The sequence below is a fragment of the Staurois parvus genome, unplaced genomic scaffold (assembly GCF_062004578.1).
Source record: "Staurois parvus isolate SC_StPar_1 unplaced genomic scaffold, SC_StPar_1.0 ptg000394l, whole genome shotgun sequence".
In the NCBI taxonomy this organism is placed as follows: domain Eukaryota; kingdom Metazoa; phylum Chordata; class Amphibia; order Anura; family Ranidae; genus Staurois; species Staurois parvus.
The window spans coordinates 1,086,305-1,102,004 of NW_028318190.1; the positions used below are offsets into that span (position 1 = coordinate 1,086,305).

The following is a 15,700-nucleotide window of genomic DNA, read 5'->3' on the forward strand; positions in this document are numbered from 1 at the left end:
GGTGCTGCAACCTGGGGATAAGGTCTGGTTGGCAATGACAAATTTGAAGATGTTGTGTCCTTCGAGGAAATTAGGACCAAAGTTTGTAGGCCCGTTCCATGTGAAGCGAATGATCAACAAAGTGGCATACGAGCTCATCCTTCCTGAGACATTCAGAATCCATCCAGTGTTCCACGTATCCCTGCTGAAACCAGTTGTCCCAGATCCTTTTCCAGATCGAGAGTCCAGACCTCCGGAGGCCATAACTATTGAAGAGCAAGAGGAATTTGAGGTAGAAGCAATCCTGAAGTCCCGAAGGAGGGGGGGCCAGACCCAGTTCTTTATTAAATGGAAGGGCTATGGTCCGGAGGAAAATTCCTGGGAACCAGCCCAAAATGTCCATGCCCCTAGACTTGTCCGGGGGTTTCTTCGTGATCACCCATGGTGGAGAGATCGGGTGGGCATCCGGAAGCTGCCCGTAGGGGGGGGGCAATGTCAGGGATCACCGCGGCGCTGGTCCCGGCGCAGGCGCAGTGCGCCGCCTGGTGCAGGGATGTGGGCACTAGGTCTGGGCCGGCCGCGACATCTGAACTCGCGCATGCGCACTAGAGGCGCGCGCCTGGTACCAATGACAGCGCAGGGCGTGATATTTAAACAGCCCTGAACTGTCATTGAGTGCCGTCTGGTCTTTTCTGCATCCCTGTTGCCTGTGAACCTGTATCCTGAGTGTTGCTGACCCGGATTGTCCTTGACCACGCTGTATTCTCCTGCTCTGACCCTTGGCTTGCCTGACCTCTCTCCTGGATGCCCCCTATTGGATCTGATCTTCTACCGCACCGTCCCCACGGCTACCGACCCGGCTTGTCTGACCTCGCACCTGCTCAGCCATCCATCCATCCCATCGGGGTCACCCGACCTCCTCATATCAGGCTCTCCCCTGTGGGAGCCCCTGGCGAACACCCCTACCACTGGTGGGTGTACTCAGTAGTCACGACCTGGTCTCAGAGCGCTCCAAGTCCATCCCCACCATCAGGGGCCCTGGTGAACAAGTGCTCTGGGGCTTAGATTCCGTACTCTGGGGGCACCTGACCAGTGGAGTGCTAGTGGTACCACCAGGCGGTCCGTTACACAGTCTTTGGTAATGTCCATGAGTACCAGACTTCAGGCAGTCATTGCCAGTAAAGGATTCTCAACAAAATATTAAAAATGAACATTGTATTTATGATTATATTCATTTGTCCAACTACATTTGAGCCCCTGAAAATGGAGGGACTGTATAAAAATGGTTGCAGTTCCCAAAATTTGTACTTGATATTTGTGTTCAACCCCTTAAATTAAAGCGGAATGTCTGCACTTCAAACTCACTTGGATTGTTTCATTTTAATTTATTCTGGTGACATACAGAGCCAAAAATATGAAAATTGTGCCTGCGTTCAAATATACGGGTGAAACTCGAAAAATTAGAATAAAGTTTATTTATTTCAGTAATGCAACTTAAAAGGTGAAACTAATATATGAGATAGACTCATTACATGCAAAGCAAGATAGTTCAAGCCATGATTTGTCATAATTGTGATGATCATGGCTTACAGCTCATGAAAACCCAAAATCCACAATCTCAAAAAATTAGAATATTGTGAATAGGTGCAATATTCTAGTCTCAAAGTGTCCCACTCTAATCAGCTAATTAAGCCATAACACCTGCAAAGGGTTCCTGAGCCTTTACATGGTCTCCCAGTCTGGTTCAACAGGAATCACAATCATGGGAAAGACTGCTGATCTGACAGTTGTGCAGAAAACCATCATTGACAGCCTCCATAAGGAGGGAAAGCCTCAAAAGGTAATTGCAAAAGAAGTTGGATGTTCCCAAAGTGCTGTATCAAAGCACATTAATAGAAAGTTATGTGGAAGGGAAAAGTGTGGAAGAAAAAGGTGTACAAGCAGCAGGGATGACCGCAGCCTGGAGAGGATTGTCAGGAAAAGGCCATTCAAAAGTGTTGGGAACTTTCACAAGGAGTGGACTGAGGCTGGAGTCAGTGCATCAAGAGCCACCACACAGAGATGGATCCTGGACATGGGCTTCAAATGTCGTATTCCTCTTGTCAAGCTGCTCCTGAACAACAAACAACGTCAGAAGCGTCATACCTGGGCTAAAGAAAAACAGACCTGGTCTGTTGCTCAGTGGTCCAAAGTCCTCTTTTCTGATGAGAGCAACTTTTGCATCTCATTTGGAAACCAAGGACCCAGAGTATGGAGGAAGAATGGAGAGGCACACACTGCAAGATGCTTGAAGTCCAGTGTGAAGTTTCCACAGTTTGTGTTGATTTGGGGAGCCATGTCATCTGCTGGTGTTGATCCACTGTGCTTCATTAAGTCCAGGGTCAATGCAGCCATCTACCAGGAGATTTTGGAGCACTTCATGCTTCCTTCCGCAGACGAGCTTTATGGGGATGCTGACTTCATTTTCCAGCAGGACTTGGCACCTGCCCACGCTGCCAAAAGCACCAAAACCTGGTTCAATGACCGTGGGATTACTGTGCTTGATTGGCCAGCAAACTCGCCTGACCTGAACCCCATAGAGAACCTATGGGGCATTGCCAAGAGAAAGATGAGAGACATGAGACTGAACAATGCAGAAGAGCTGAAGGTCGCTATTGAAGCATCCTGGTCTTCCATAACACCTCAGCAGTGCCACAGGCTGATAGCTTACATGCCACGCCGCATTGAGGCTGTAACTGCTGCAAAAGGGGCCCAAACCAAGTACTGCATGCTTATACTTTTCAGAGGTCCGATATTGTTCTATGTACAATCCTTGTTTTATTGATTGCATGTAATATTCTAATTTTCTGAGATTATGGATTTGGGGTTTTCATGAGCTGTAAGCCATAATCATCACAATTATGACAAATCACGACTTGAACTATCTTGCTTTGCAGTAATGAGTCTATCTCATATATTAAACAACAACAGTGAAGTCCATCAATTAGTCCATCAACTATTACCCCTAACTTCCCTAATTCATCACAGTGAAAAATAGTTCAAACTGTAGAATATAATCACATCAATTCTTCCAGCGATCTCCCCGATGCATATACCTCGAAAATGAATATCTATGTTTATAAAAGGTAATGCACTATGTGATATTCTCTTTTTTTCGAGGTATATGCATCAGGGAGATCGCTGGAAGAATTGATGTGATTATATTCTACAGTTTGAACTATTTTTCACTGTGATGAATTAGGGAAGTTAGGGGTAATAGTTGATGGACTAATTGATGGACTTCACTGTTGTTTAATTTTGTTTTGTTAACACTTTCACATATATTATCTTTCACACCCTCATTGGAGGGTGTTGTTTGTGTTGTGGGGGATTTTTAGTTGTATTTTTGGAGGTGGTTTTTGATTGAAATATCTCATATATTAGTTTCACCTTTTAAGTTGCATTACTAAAATAAATGAACTTTTGCACGATATTCTAATTTTTTGAGTTTCTCCTGTATATGGACCTAACTGTAGTGATGATGACATATTGATTTTTACTTTTTAAAAAAACATTCTTACAACAATATTTTATTCATTTATTTTTACATTTAAACTCTTATTGTCGCCTGGTAAGTCAACAGTCATCAACCTTCATTGGATTTTTCTCAACATGCAGATACTTGCTGAGAATGCTGGGTCCCAGGCCCTATTGTCACTCGATGCAAATAAGACATTCAATAGTGTTGAAATGCTTCAGGTTTGGAGTAAGATTCATCTCCTGGGTGCAGTTTCTCTACTATACACCACAGGATGCAATTCAGTAGAGCAGGGTAGTCTCCTCCTTTTTTCACCTAGGTAAGGACACAGAACAGGGGTGTCAACTTTAACCCATGTTTGCCCTGGCTGCTGAGCCCTTGGCGGCTCATATCTGTGCCTCAGATAGTTGGCTTCCAGTATGGCACGCTGCATGAGAGATTGATGGTTTATGCAGATGATATGCTGTGCTCCTGGGGGGACATGGACACTTCTCTGTAAAGCTCTGTAGAGCTGTAGAGCTCTGTAAAGCTCTGTAGAGCTGTAATGGCGGTGATTATGGACTTTGGTAAATACTTTAGCTTAACCATCAAATGGTCCAAGTCTGCACTGCTACCCTTAGAGGACACAGTCTCTGACCAACTTTTGCCCAGTCCCGGTAGTTGAGACTTTTAAATATTTAGGAGTGGTGATCTGTTGATACCCAATTAAACATACTCCTAATGCTTACCAAATTTCAGGACAAAGTAAAACTTTGGAAAAAACTTTGGCTTTCTGTGGTGGGAAGAGCTAATCTGGTGGAAATGATCCTAATGTATCAACTGTTTTATTTTCTTCATAACACTCCCACAGTTCTCCCCCTTAAGCTTTTTAGGTCAGCTAACTACCTTTTGTCAACTGCTCTGGTGACATGGCGCACCCAGGATCCGCTTTGAACAATTGCAAAAACTGAAAGAATTTGGGGGAATAGCGTATCCAAACCGATGGGTATACTACTTGACTGCTCAACTGCAGTATCTGCAGGAAAGAATGATCACAAAAGAGCCAGCTTCTGAGTCTTGTGACTTGGAATCTCAACTAACTGCTAAATCTAACCGTCTTTTCCCCACATACTGGTTGATGCACAAAATCTGGTTTAAGGTTAAACAGACACAGGCAGTGACAGGGTTTATAAAGTTTAGTCCAATCTGTAATCACTCCACATACCCTGAACTGGCAAAACTCACCTGTGCCTGTAAGTGGAGGGCATATGGTATCATACATATGGAGCATATAATTAGAGATGGCAAGCGGTTATAATTTTCCTCATTGCAATCTCTGTACCTTCTACCACAATCTATGCCCTTCTATTATCTGCAGTTGTTTCATGCAGTACAGGCACAAAATTTGATTTCTGCCTTTCCCCTATTACCAATTTTGGTCCGCTGCAGCACATTAAAAGACAGAAGGGCCTTATCGCTAAACGCTATGCATCTTTACTGAATTTATATTTGGAGGCGTATCCTTGTAGGGCTGTGGATTTGTAGGAATGTGCTGTGGGGGACTTGCTCCGAGAACAGAGGGAAAATGTGCTGAAAGCTGTGTATGCTAGTTCCCTTAATACATCTCAGCGTCTATCATAATTGTATCTTTTCTGTGAATGCATTACACGCCAGTAAAACTGTTCAAAATGAGACTTCTGTTGGACCCGGTATACCTTAAAGGCAGTAGGAATCCCGGAAATCTAATACATATGCTGTGAAGGTGCCCAAATTGCATAGATGCTGGATGACTTTTCTTGCCATGGTTAATAGTGTATTTCAAACAGATATCCCCTCTGATTCCAGGCATTGTTTGCTGAGGATTTTTTATATTATATTAGAAGCCTTTACCAAGGAAGCTGTTTCCAGGGCATTGTTTCAGGCATGAAAAACTATTCTTCTCCACTGGAAAAGTAATTCCCTCCATTCCTTGGAATGGATTGACCAAATGGATACCACCCTGAGGTATGAAAAGGTAATTTTCCAGCACCGTGGCTGTTCCTTCAAGTTTGAGAGGGTGTAGGGAAGAGGGCTCAATGTATTACCTGGTCATTGATAGGGTACTGGGTTTAGATATATTTGTCTGTTAAAGGCTGGACAACACTATTTGATTTTGATGTACAGTACGTCTCATAATTACATCCCTGTTGTAATTGATGTTTTTGGTTGTTAGATGAGTTGTATGACCTCTGCAGAAAATTTCCGAATGTAGCTTTATAGCATTGAAAGCTGTACTTTACTTACTCCCACACACCACAGTTTTGTATTGCATTGTGAGCATTTCTGGAATCTGTATGCTTGAAGTTGTTCAAATAAAATCTTTCCCAAAAAACTTTGTGTTTTTAGTTCACATTAATTTATTAATTATTGGAAATTTGTAAAACTAGATGCCATAGATCAGCACATCTATTTTCTTTGCACTGAAGTTGTTTTGGATATTGCTCAAAATCTGCTTTGACTTTCTCAACAATATGAGTACTTACTGGTAAAAACAAAATAAAGGAAGTGTATCCTGTGTTTGTGGTTTTCTGCCTGTTATCTGCGCAGGATGTGGGTTATGAAGAAACATATTTTTGGGGCACGGTTGTAAAACCTTTCAGTTTTACTCAGCAGGTGTCAACCAAATGCTCATCGCTATCTGAGTTGCAAAAGGAACAAAAATTTTAACTTTCAAGGTCTGTTAAGAAAAATAAATACAGAAGCTCCTGATTGAATCTCCAATACAAATACGTATACCTTTTGGTGGCTTCTGGAAAGGAGAAGGAGAAAGGAGTCTTTTTGCTGAGAAGATTTGTGTGAAGATATTTAATACAACATGTTACGGTACCTTGTAATTTGTGCTCTTCTGGTTTCTCTCGTGGTCATGGTCCTTGGAGAACCACCCGGTGTAAGTATCTTCACTATGAAATATTGTCATTTAGCAAACAATATCCAGGACATAGACAGCATTGTCTGTTGTGTATACTGTAAATCTACTTATGAACACTACCTTTAAACAAAGTTACTATTGTACTCAGGGGTGGACTGACCATTCGAGCACTCGGGCACTGCCCGAGGGCCCGGGGTCAGTAGGGGGCCCCATGAAATAGGCTTTTTTGGGTGTGCTTTGAGTGTGGACAAGGACACAGGGGCCCCATGATCCCCTATGGCCCGGGAGCCCCATGAGTTGTCAGTCCACCCCTGATTGTACTTTGCCTGATCAAAATATGTAAAGGTAGTTGCATGTACACTGAGGTCATTATTAGGGCACCCTGATACACACTATAGAAAACGAAGTAATGTTTTATTGATAGGTAATATTGAGTATTTACAAAAATATTTTAAAATTATTTTTCATATGGAAACCATGTTTTGTTATTTATAGTTAATTTTGTAGAACATATTCATGCTCATGGCAAGTGTTAATGCTTTGCACTGCTATCACATTGTACCTTTGTTGGTTTTATATGTTTGAATATATGTTTGTTATACAGTATCTTAATAGTAGTTTTCATGGCTTGATGTACATTGAAAATGGTAAAGTAAGTAAACAGTCCTAACAAAAAACCCACTCCTTTTCATGCAAAACGTAATGGCCATTCATTACAAAAATGAAATACAATTGTGCAAATTAAACAAAACAATTTTAAATTCTGCTCAGAACTACTACTGCTACTATTACTGGAAAATTAGAATTAGCACTTGCTATTACTGAGTGGCAGAAGATGGCGGTTGTGCAAAAATTGATACAAATTTAAATAGAAAACACAGGCCAACAAGTCAAGGGACGCTTAGCATTTGGTGCTATAACAGTGGCAGGGTGTGTTTTCTTTCATTTTTTTTTTATGGAAAACCATTGGTTGGGGCAAGATGGAGGAATATATAGTGAATGTAAATGGACCACGGGTTAAGAACCCCTGATTTAGTTCAACCAATTAAAAATAAATAAATAAATCGAAAACCTCCATATACACAATATTATGCCCACAGCTGATCCAGAGGAAGTAAATTAAAAAAAACAATAAACCACGGTCCAATTTGCTCCAGCAGGGAAAAAAATCCTTCCTGGTCCCCCAAGAGGCAACATTAAGCTTTCATTTGGCTGTCTTTTTCTTATCTCTTACTTTTCTTATCTCTTACTCCAAAGCTTTTAGGGAGTCTTTACTACAATTAATTATTCTCCCTCTTTTGCCCATTGCTGTTACTGGCAATTACCAGCTGTCAAAATTGATGGTTAACCTCACCTCTTCCCCAGTAAGCAGACACCTCCTAACTCCTATTCTCCTAACTTTTAAGGTTCACTAAGCTGAGCTTGAAAGTGAAAAGAATATATAACTGTCTTCTGAGACCTATGGGCAATTTAAAAAGTAATCGACTAGGAATAAAAAACAGTCTTAGTATATATAATATGCCACCCCACCCTTTTGTACATTACCAAATTTCATAGGCTCAATAAAGCATTGTTTATGTACTGTATATTGTGATGATTTGGGGGTTTAACAGCTCTTTGGTAGCACCAAACATAGAATTTACTCCATGCCAGAGGTATGTTTTACAGCTTTTCCTGTCCTTGTGTGATTTCCAAAGACAACTCTACAGCACTACCCGTGGTTGCCAAGGGAGATATAAAACCTTCGTCACCAACATTGTCAGAGATACATTTCAAATCATCACCATTCCTGACTTTTATAGGCTGACGTAGCTCATTACCAACTTGAGCCTGTGGGACACTTAGTACATCACTTTTCAGCTCATACAAAAGACATTCGTCTATCAGGGCAGCTACACAGTTGTCCTGGGAAATCTCAAGCTCAAACACCACAAGTTCCTGGGAGGTCTCCCGGGACACCTTTGTTGCACCTGTCATGGTTGATAGTCACAATGGCACCAGGGGCGGACTGACCATTTGGAAACTCGGGCACTGCCCGAGGGCCTGGGATCAGTAGGGGGCCCCATGAGATGCCCCTGGTACCTTTTTCATAGGCTTTTTTGAGTTTGGGCAAGGATACCGGGGCCCCATGATCCCCTATTGCCCGGGGGGCCCCATGAGTTGTCAGTTTGCCCCTGAATGGCACACATCTCAGTGGTCACCCCTGACATAGCTGGATGCAATACCACACTTTCACCAACTTTCATAACTTCATAAGACTGTTCTGTTCCAGCCTTTGCAAGCTGCATTATCCCATTATTTACCACAGCATATTTAAACTCGTTAGTAAGCAACACAATATATTCAGTTTTTCCACTTGTCTCCCTGTTTCACATAGGACTGCCTGAGGACAAGTCCATATCAGTCCTCAATCTCACTGCTGTTTTAGCATTAACCCATATTTCTCCATTATAAAAGGTACTACACAGCAGCAAGTCTCTCTTGGAAGTGTATTGCCTCATCAGACTTTCCACCACTTCACCAATATTAAACTCACAATCATTCTCTTTCACATTTATTAGCAACAATCTTATTAGTCCTCTTGGCATTTCACCAGGTACTGTATATCTCCCCACGCAGCCACTAGACGATACCACAGATGCCCTCCTTGGCATCAAAGGCTCTCAGGCATGCCAGCTCTCTTTGTGGGGATGATGAGCCACCTCTTCACTGCAGCTCCACCATCCAATGATATCTCCTCTCTTGTTGCCATGGATGACCACACACTCCCAGCAAAGCTTTCCCAGCTCTTTCCAGACCGGATGATTACCTTTTACTTGTCATAGTTATCCTGTTCATGGCCCATCTACCGGTGCTCTTCCTGGAACTTCGCTGGCAGGAAGGGCTGTAACAATTCAGCCCTGTGACCTCTGGACCATGCTTTGAATGAAGCAATATACTCAAACTCAGCCAAAAAGTCCTCAATATGATCATCAGATAACATAGGCTGTATCAAGTCAGCCGCACAGATTGCTCCTTCATTGCCACGGGCAACAGCACCCATCTGCTCTCTCCTTGCATATATAATATGCCACCCTGCCCTTTTGTACCATTATGTGATGGTTTGCTTTCCTCTTCTACTTGCTCTAGTGAGGCCAGTTGCCATTTGTACGTGTCCACAGAATACACAGGCTGACTCTCTTGCCTGTGTGGGACTTGCCCAAGCAAAATTCCTTGTATCCATAACAGTCTCTCAGGATACATTGCTTCCTTTTTGTGTTTTGACCACCTCATCTCTGCAGTCAGGAACACAATGGATTCTCCAATTTTTTAGTGTACTGTCTCATTAAGGCTGACAAAACAATACACTTCTCAATGAAGGCACACATGGCAAAGTAAACAGTGTCTGGCATTCATTGTTTTTGGTTTGCGAGGATCCAGTTTGCAGTTCTGGCTCCTGGCATTCCTCCACCAATTGTAATGATTTGGGAGTTTAATAGCTCCTTGGTAGCAGCAAACAGTGAATTTACTCCACACCAGAGGTATGTTTTAAGGTTTTTCCTGCCCACTTTTATTTAAAACAAACCAAAAATTCACAAAAAGGCTTCCTATGCAAGGGTTCTCACCCTCAAACAAACCTAAATGGTATTCAGCCTCGTGTCTCTTTATGCAGCTTTTCAGCACAGCTTAGCAGTGTTGGTCCTCCTGACCATCAAACACATCCAGTGCTTGTGCACTAACCGCTGTACCTCAGCTTTGTGTCCTTTCTGTAGTGTCCCAGCTGCTCTGTCCCTCATGGACTGTATTCATACTCAGAAGCTCATGCCTCAAACTGTCCTGACCTGTACAGGTTGGTGCGATCTGCACCTCGTTCTCTGCTCCCCTGCAGTCAATGACCCCCTCAGGAGGGTGGGGCCTTGAGCTCTGATCTCAGATCCAATATGTGGGGCCTTGAGCTCTGATCCCAGATCCAATATGTGGGGCCCTGAGCTCTGATCCCAGATCCAATATGTGGGGCCCTGAGCTCTGATCCCAGATCCAATATGTGGGGCCCTGAGCTCTGATCCAAGATCCAGTATGAAGGAAGCACCCACCTGGCTCATAAATGTGCTTGTTTACTGCAATATCTGGCCTAAACTGCCTAATCACACAGTGGGATGGCCTTGCCCTGCCACAATATGTGCTTAGTATATTAACTGCTTCCATGCCGCCCTATAGCAGCTATACATAGCATAGGGTGAAAAATCACGTGTTTATATATGTATATATATATATATATATATATATATATATGATTTTGCATTTCTGGGTAGGCCACTATTCGCGGCCTCAGCTGTCAATCACTGGGTTCCAGCCGGTGATTCCCTGCCGGCACCTGGCGATCTCCGAACATCACTGATGGGGGAGAGACCTGTGTATAAACAATACAGATCCCTCTCCTGTCAGCTCCTGCACACTGCTTTGTATGGCTCTGCATAGCAGAGCCATACAAAGCAGTGTGCTTACAGTTTAAAGCACTTACACAGCACTCAGTAAAACAGCACACAGTTAACCCTTTGATCGTCCCAGATGTTAGCCCCTTCCTACCCAGTGCCATTATTACAGTGTCAGTGCTTTTTATTAGCACTGATCACTGTATTGGTGTCACTGGGGATGTCAGTGAGACGAAGTTAGTTACCCCCAGTGTCAGAATGCCCACCGCAGTCCCACAGTCCCACTATAAGTTGCTGATCATCACCATTACTAGTGAAAAAAAAATCCCAATATATATACCGCCATTTGTAAATGCTATAACTTTCACGTAAACCAATTAATTTACACGTATTGGGATTTGTTTTAGCAAAGACATGTAGCAGAATACATTTTGGCCTAAATTTATGATGAATTTTGATTTTTTACATTTTTTTACTGGACATGTTTAATAGCAAAAAGTCAAAAATATTGTTTTTTTTTTCAAAATTGGCAGCATTTGTTTGTTTATAGCGCAAAAAATTAAAATTGCACAGGCGATCAAATACCACCAAAAGAAAGCTCTATTTGTGAGGAAAAAAAAGGATGTAAATTTCATTTGGGTGCAGCGTTGCATAACCATGCAATTGTCAGTTAAAGTAATGCAGCACTGTATTGCAAAAAATGACCTGGTTAGGAAGGGGGGGGGGGGTCAAATCCTCTGGAGGGTAAGTGGTTATTGGAGTTCAAATGAACACTGTTTTGCTATTTGCTCACTCTTCTTTACACCTAATACATGTATAAAATAAATCAATAAATCCCAGAAAAATATGTATATATAAATAAATCAATAAATACCCCAAAATAAGTATAAGAAAATAGTCCAAAAGTAAAAATTTTAAAAATTGTCAAAGTGTCCCTGAAGAAAATACTTTCAAAATCCCCAAACACACTTGTATCCTTCTTCTGACATCCCAAATTGAATCTTCAAAATCTTCATAAACCTCAAAAATATAAACTCATAATAGTGTATTACCCTTAAACTTAGACACATATACACACTAGTGAAAAACCGTGTATCATGCTAATTACATAGCGTGTAGAGAAAGAAAAAAATAAAATATAAATATATAATACAAGATGTGTGGATCAAACTCACAAAGAATCAATATATTCTTGAATGGTAGTCCAAATCGTGACCATTCAACTACACACTTAAAACATATGTGATCACTCTAAATAGTGAAATGATAAGTGAAATTAAAAAAAATAAAAAAATAAATATATATATATATATATATATATATATATATATATATATATATATATATAATTAAGGTGAGCACTCCACACTTATTAATAGTGAAACATAGAAGTGATCTCCTTCAACTTGTGTACCAATGGATAACTCTGAGAATAGATATCAAGCTATGAATGACAGGCTTTGAACAATGGATAATATCACTCTCCAGACTTCCTACTGTTACTGTGCCATTCTTCTATCATCCTTATAAGGTGAAACAGAAGAGACACTTTTGGACATTTTTTACAATTTTTACTTTTGGACTATTTTGTTATACTTATTTTTGGGTATTTATTGATTTATTTATATATACATATTTTTCTGGGGTTTATTGATTTATTTTATACATGTATTAGGTGTAAAGAAGAGTGTGGTTATATTTATTTATACTTTCAAGGGTGAAAGTTTACTTTTCTTTTGGGTGTAGTAGGTTTCATTAGTGATAGAGTGCAGATTTCTGCTGATTGTTTATTAGCTAATGTAAACTTTTGAATTCACTAAAAATAAGAGTAGTCCTCACAAATCCATCTAGTATTTGTGAAGTCACATTCACACCGGTGAGACTGCGTTGGGCAACTTTTTCAAGGCAAAAATCCTTGTCTCCTGTGTGCCCAGATCACACCACTGCATTGTGGTGGTGTACGAGCGGTGTGCGCTAAAATAATACTGCATGCAATACTTTTATTTAATCCAGCACAGTGCAAGGTAATCTACCACCTCGCACCGATCTGGTGGGAATTAGCCCTCAAGTTAAAATGTATGGTCAGCCAGACCAATTTTTTTTTTTATTTTTGTATTTATTGTCTGGTTTGATTGAACTTAGATATATCCTACCTAAACCTGACATTCATATTCTAATTGTCAAAGATAAAAGTTTATTTTTAGGAGTTTATTACTTTTATCAATAAAAATCAAAAAGAATCAACCAAGGACAGCTGATGTAAGCACAATCGCTCCAAATCAGCTAGAGTGCTTGGTACAACTTTGCCTTTTTGATGTAAAACAGCTACAGCTTGCTTTACCCATTGAAAGCAATATCTTTCTTAGCCTTGTGCTGGGTTGTTTCAAAAAGGCTGAGCAGAACCATGTCCTCCAGCTGAGTTGAGTTTCACAAAATGAACCTTTTTCAGAGAGAGAGAGAACCAAAGCTGGAAAGTAGAGGACTGTCAGTAAACCAAAGGAGCCTAATCCCTGGAATCATTTAATAGGCCTAAGGCTGGCCATATATTATACAATTTTCTTGAGAAATTTGCTTTAGATTTACCAAAAACCATATAATATGAGGTCAAACCTAAACAACACTTTCAATTGTATCCAATTAGGCAGGCTCTTGCGCTACATAGTTGAAGACAAATCTAAAGGAAGTTGGGCAGAAATTAGACAGAAAATTTTATAGTGTATGGCCAGCCTAAGAGTGACTTTTTGATACTGTGCAGAAAAGTGACCAGTAGACTTCAGGGTTCTGAGAAGATTTAAAATCACTTTAATACATATTTCCCGCATTTCTCCAGTATGTCACAACCGATAGTTCCCATTTACCAATTCTTTTTTGCTTGTAGGCTTCAGGGCCCAATTACACTTTGCCTTTTTAGTGCTGTGTGTACAATGCAGCTGAACGGACAAATTAGGAACATGAAGCATTTTTTGTGACACAGTCCACCGCAACGCAAGGTAGCACATTACCACGTGTTGTATTGTGCTCCAGCTCATATGCGTCAAAGGTCCACTGACTTTGGCCGGCCATACATGGGTCGGAATTCGACCGATTTTTCGTACGAAAATCTGACCTAAGAATAATCGGCCGATTTTTGCTCTGTTAGTGGGTCAATGGCACTGTACGATTTTCATGGTTCCTCCCCTTTTCGGTGATCAGGCATGTTGGAAAATTTGTGAAAAGCAACCGATTTTCTACTCAATGATGGTCAAATCCGAAAAGAGTATGCGCATGAGCTGTGATCTGGAAGGAACAGAAGTTTCGCCTGTTATATGGAGTGAACTTTATGACGTGGTCGGCCGATTTTCGAAATCATTGATGGCACCATTGGATTACTGAGCGAGCGACGGTTTCAATTTTCGGCCGAAAAATTGTTCGGAATTCGAACCGTGTATGGCCTGCATTAGTACCTATTCATAAAGGATAAGTGTTAATAAGTATGTATAAATGGGCATTAGAAGTAAGGCAAACAAAGCACAATTTGTGAAATGTTTAGGGAAAATGACCTACTTTTTAGATTGGGTGGATTTGCTTTTCACCTGCAATTGTTTGTGTTGGGATTGACTTGCAAGGATTGGGGGCGGACAAGCAGTTTAGACTCAGCAGAATAGGCACCAGTAATGGAACTGCTTGTATTTGGCTCTCAATTAAGTGGATGCTTACAAGATTTCATTTTATGCTTTTTTTTGTCTCCTGGCAGGAAAACAAAAATCAGAACACAACAGAAAAAAGTACTGAAAATGGAGCACCGGGGACCACAGTCATGTTTCTCACCATCCTAATGTGTTCATTCTGTCATTTCATTTTAAAGAATTAAAATAAGGTGCCACGCTATGAAGATAAAGAATGAAACCTCATTCAGTACCAAAAGAGCTTTGAATCTTACCAAGCACCCTTTATATCAAAAAGCAAAAAAAAGCATGAAGACTTCAGATAACTGATTGTGAACCTTTCAAGAGATATATTTTCCAATTTCTTCCATTGATATTGAGATATTTTGCTAAATAAAATGTGTTAAACCAAGTTGTGTGTTGTGTAATTTCAAACTTACCAACCATTGACTGTAAACTTTATTACTGGCAAAATATCAATATAAATGCTTTGGTATTTACCCCTCATGCTTGCATAAACATTAAAAAACCCTGTCACCATCATTTAAAAGAATTGTAGCTAAAAAGCACAGACAAGTCAAGGAATTTAAATGTTTGCTTGCAGCGTTTTTCTTTTTTATAAAGTATTATTTATTCACTTGCTATGAGTCTTTGAACTTGCTAAAAAAAAAGACTATTTCAGGAAGAATCAATTCCCCCCCTTCTTGCACGTCATAGCGCTCTCCCTGTGTAGGAGTGTGTTATTACTCTTTGTGCTGACCCAGCTCCTCCACCCCTCCCTTCACCTTTCTACATAACCTTTTATGTATCTTCTGGGTTAGGAGTAAAGGGGAATACTAGAGCAGTATGCCAAAGTTCTTGCAAGCTTTCCTTGGGGGTTTCTTGAGCAGTGAACAAATAAATATTGATCACACACAATGACCTCTGACTTTCAATGTACAGACACTTTTACATTGATCACCAATGCAGGGGTTGGGGGGGATGGTAATTTTCCCCAATGACCAACTTAAAGTGCTACTAAACCCACAAAAGTAAAATCAGTCTGTATATGCAGTAAAGCATGCTTGATATATTCACTGTGGAACCTGAGAGGTTAATCATCTGCATTGTGTAAAAAGGATGTTTGATCCTGACTTCTCTGATCCTCTCCTTCTTCCAGTGTCCCCCTCTTATCTCCTGATAAGACATATCATGTTGAGACACTCTGCACATGCTCAGTTTGGTGTGTATTGCTAGAGGTTTTTTTTTCTTGGGAGAGTGC

At 40.8% G+C, this 15,700-nt stretch overlaps 1 long non-coding RNA gene across 1 annotated transcript; it reads left to right on the forward strand.

Moving 5' to 3' along the window:
- Positions 1–6,070: 6,070 nt before the first annotated feature.
- On the forward strand, positions 6,071–14,851 carry LOC149455387 (uncharacterized). The gene is made up of 2 exons (XR_016314062.1): positions 6,071–6,401; positions 14,529–14,851. It is a non-coding gene; the product is annotated as an uncharacterized LOC149455387 (long non-coding RNA).
- The last annotated feature ends 849 nt before the right edge of the window (positions 14,852–15,700 follow it).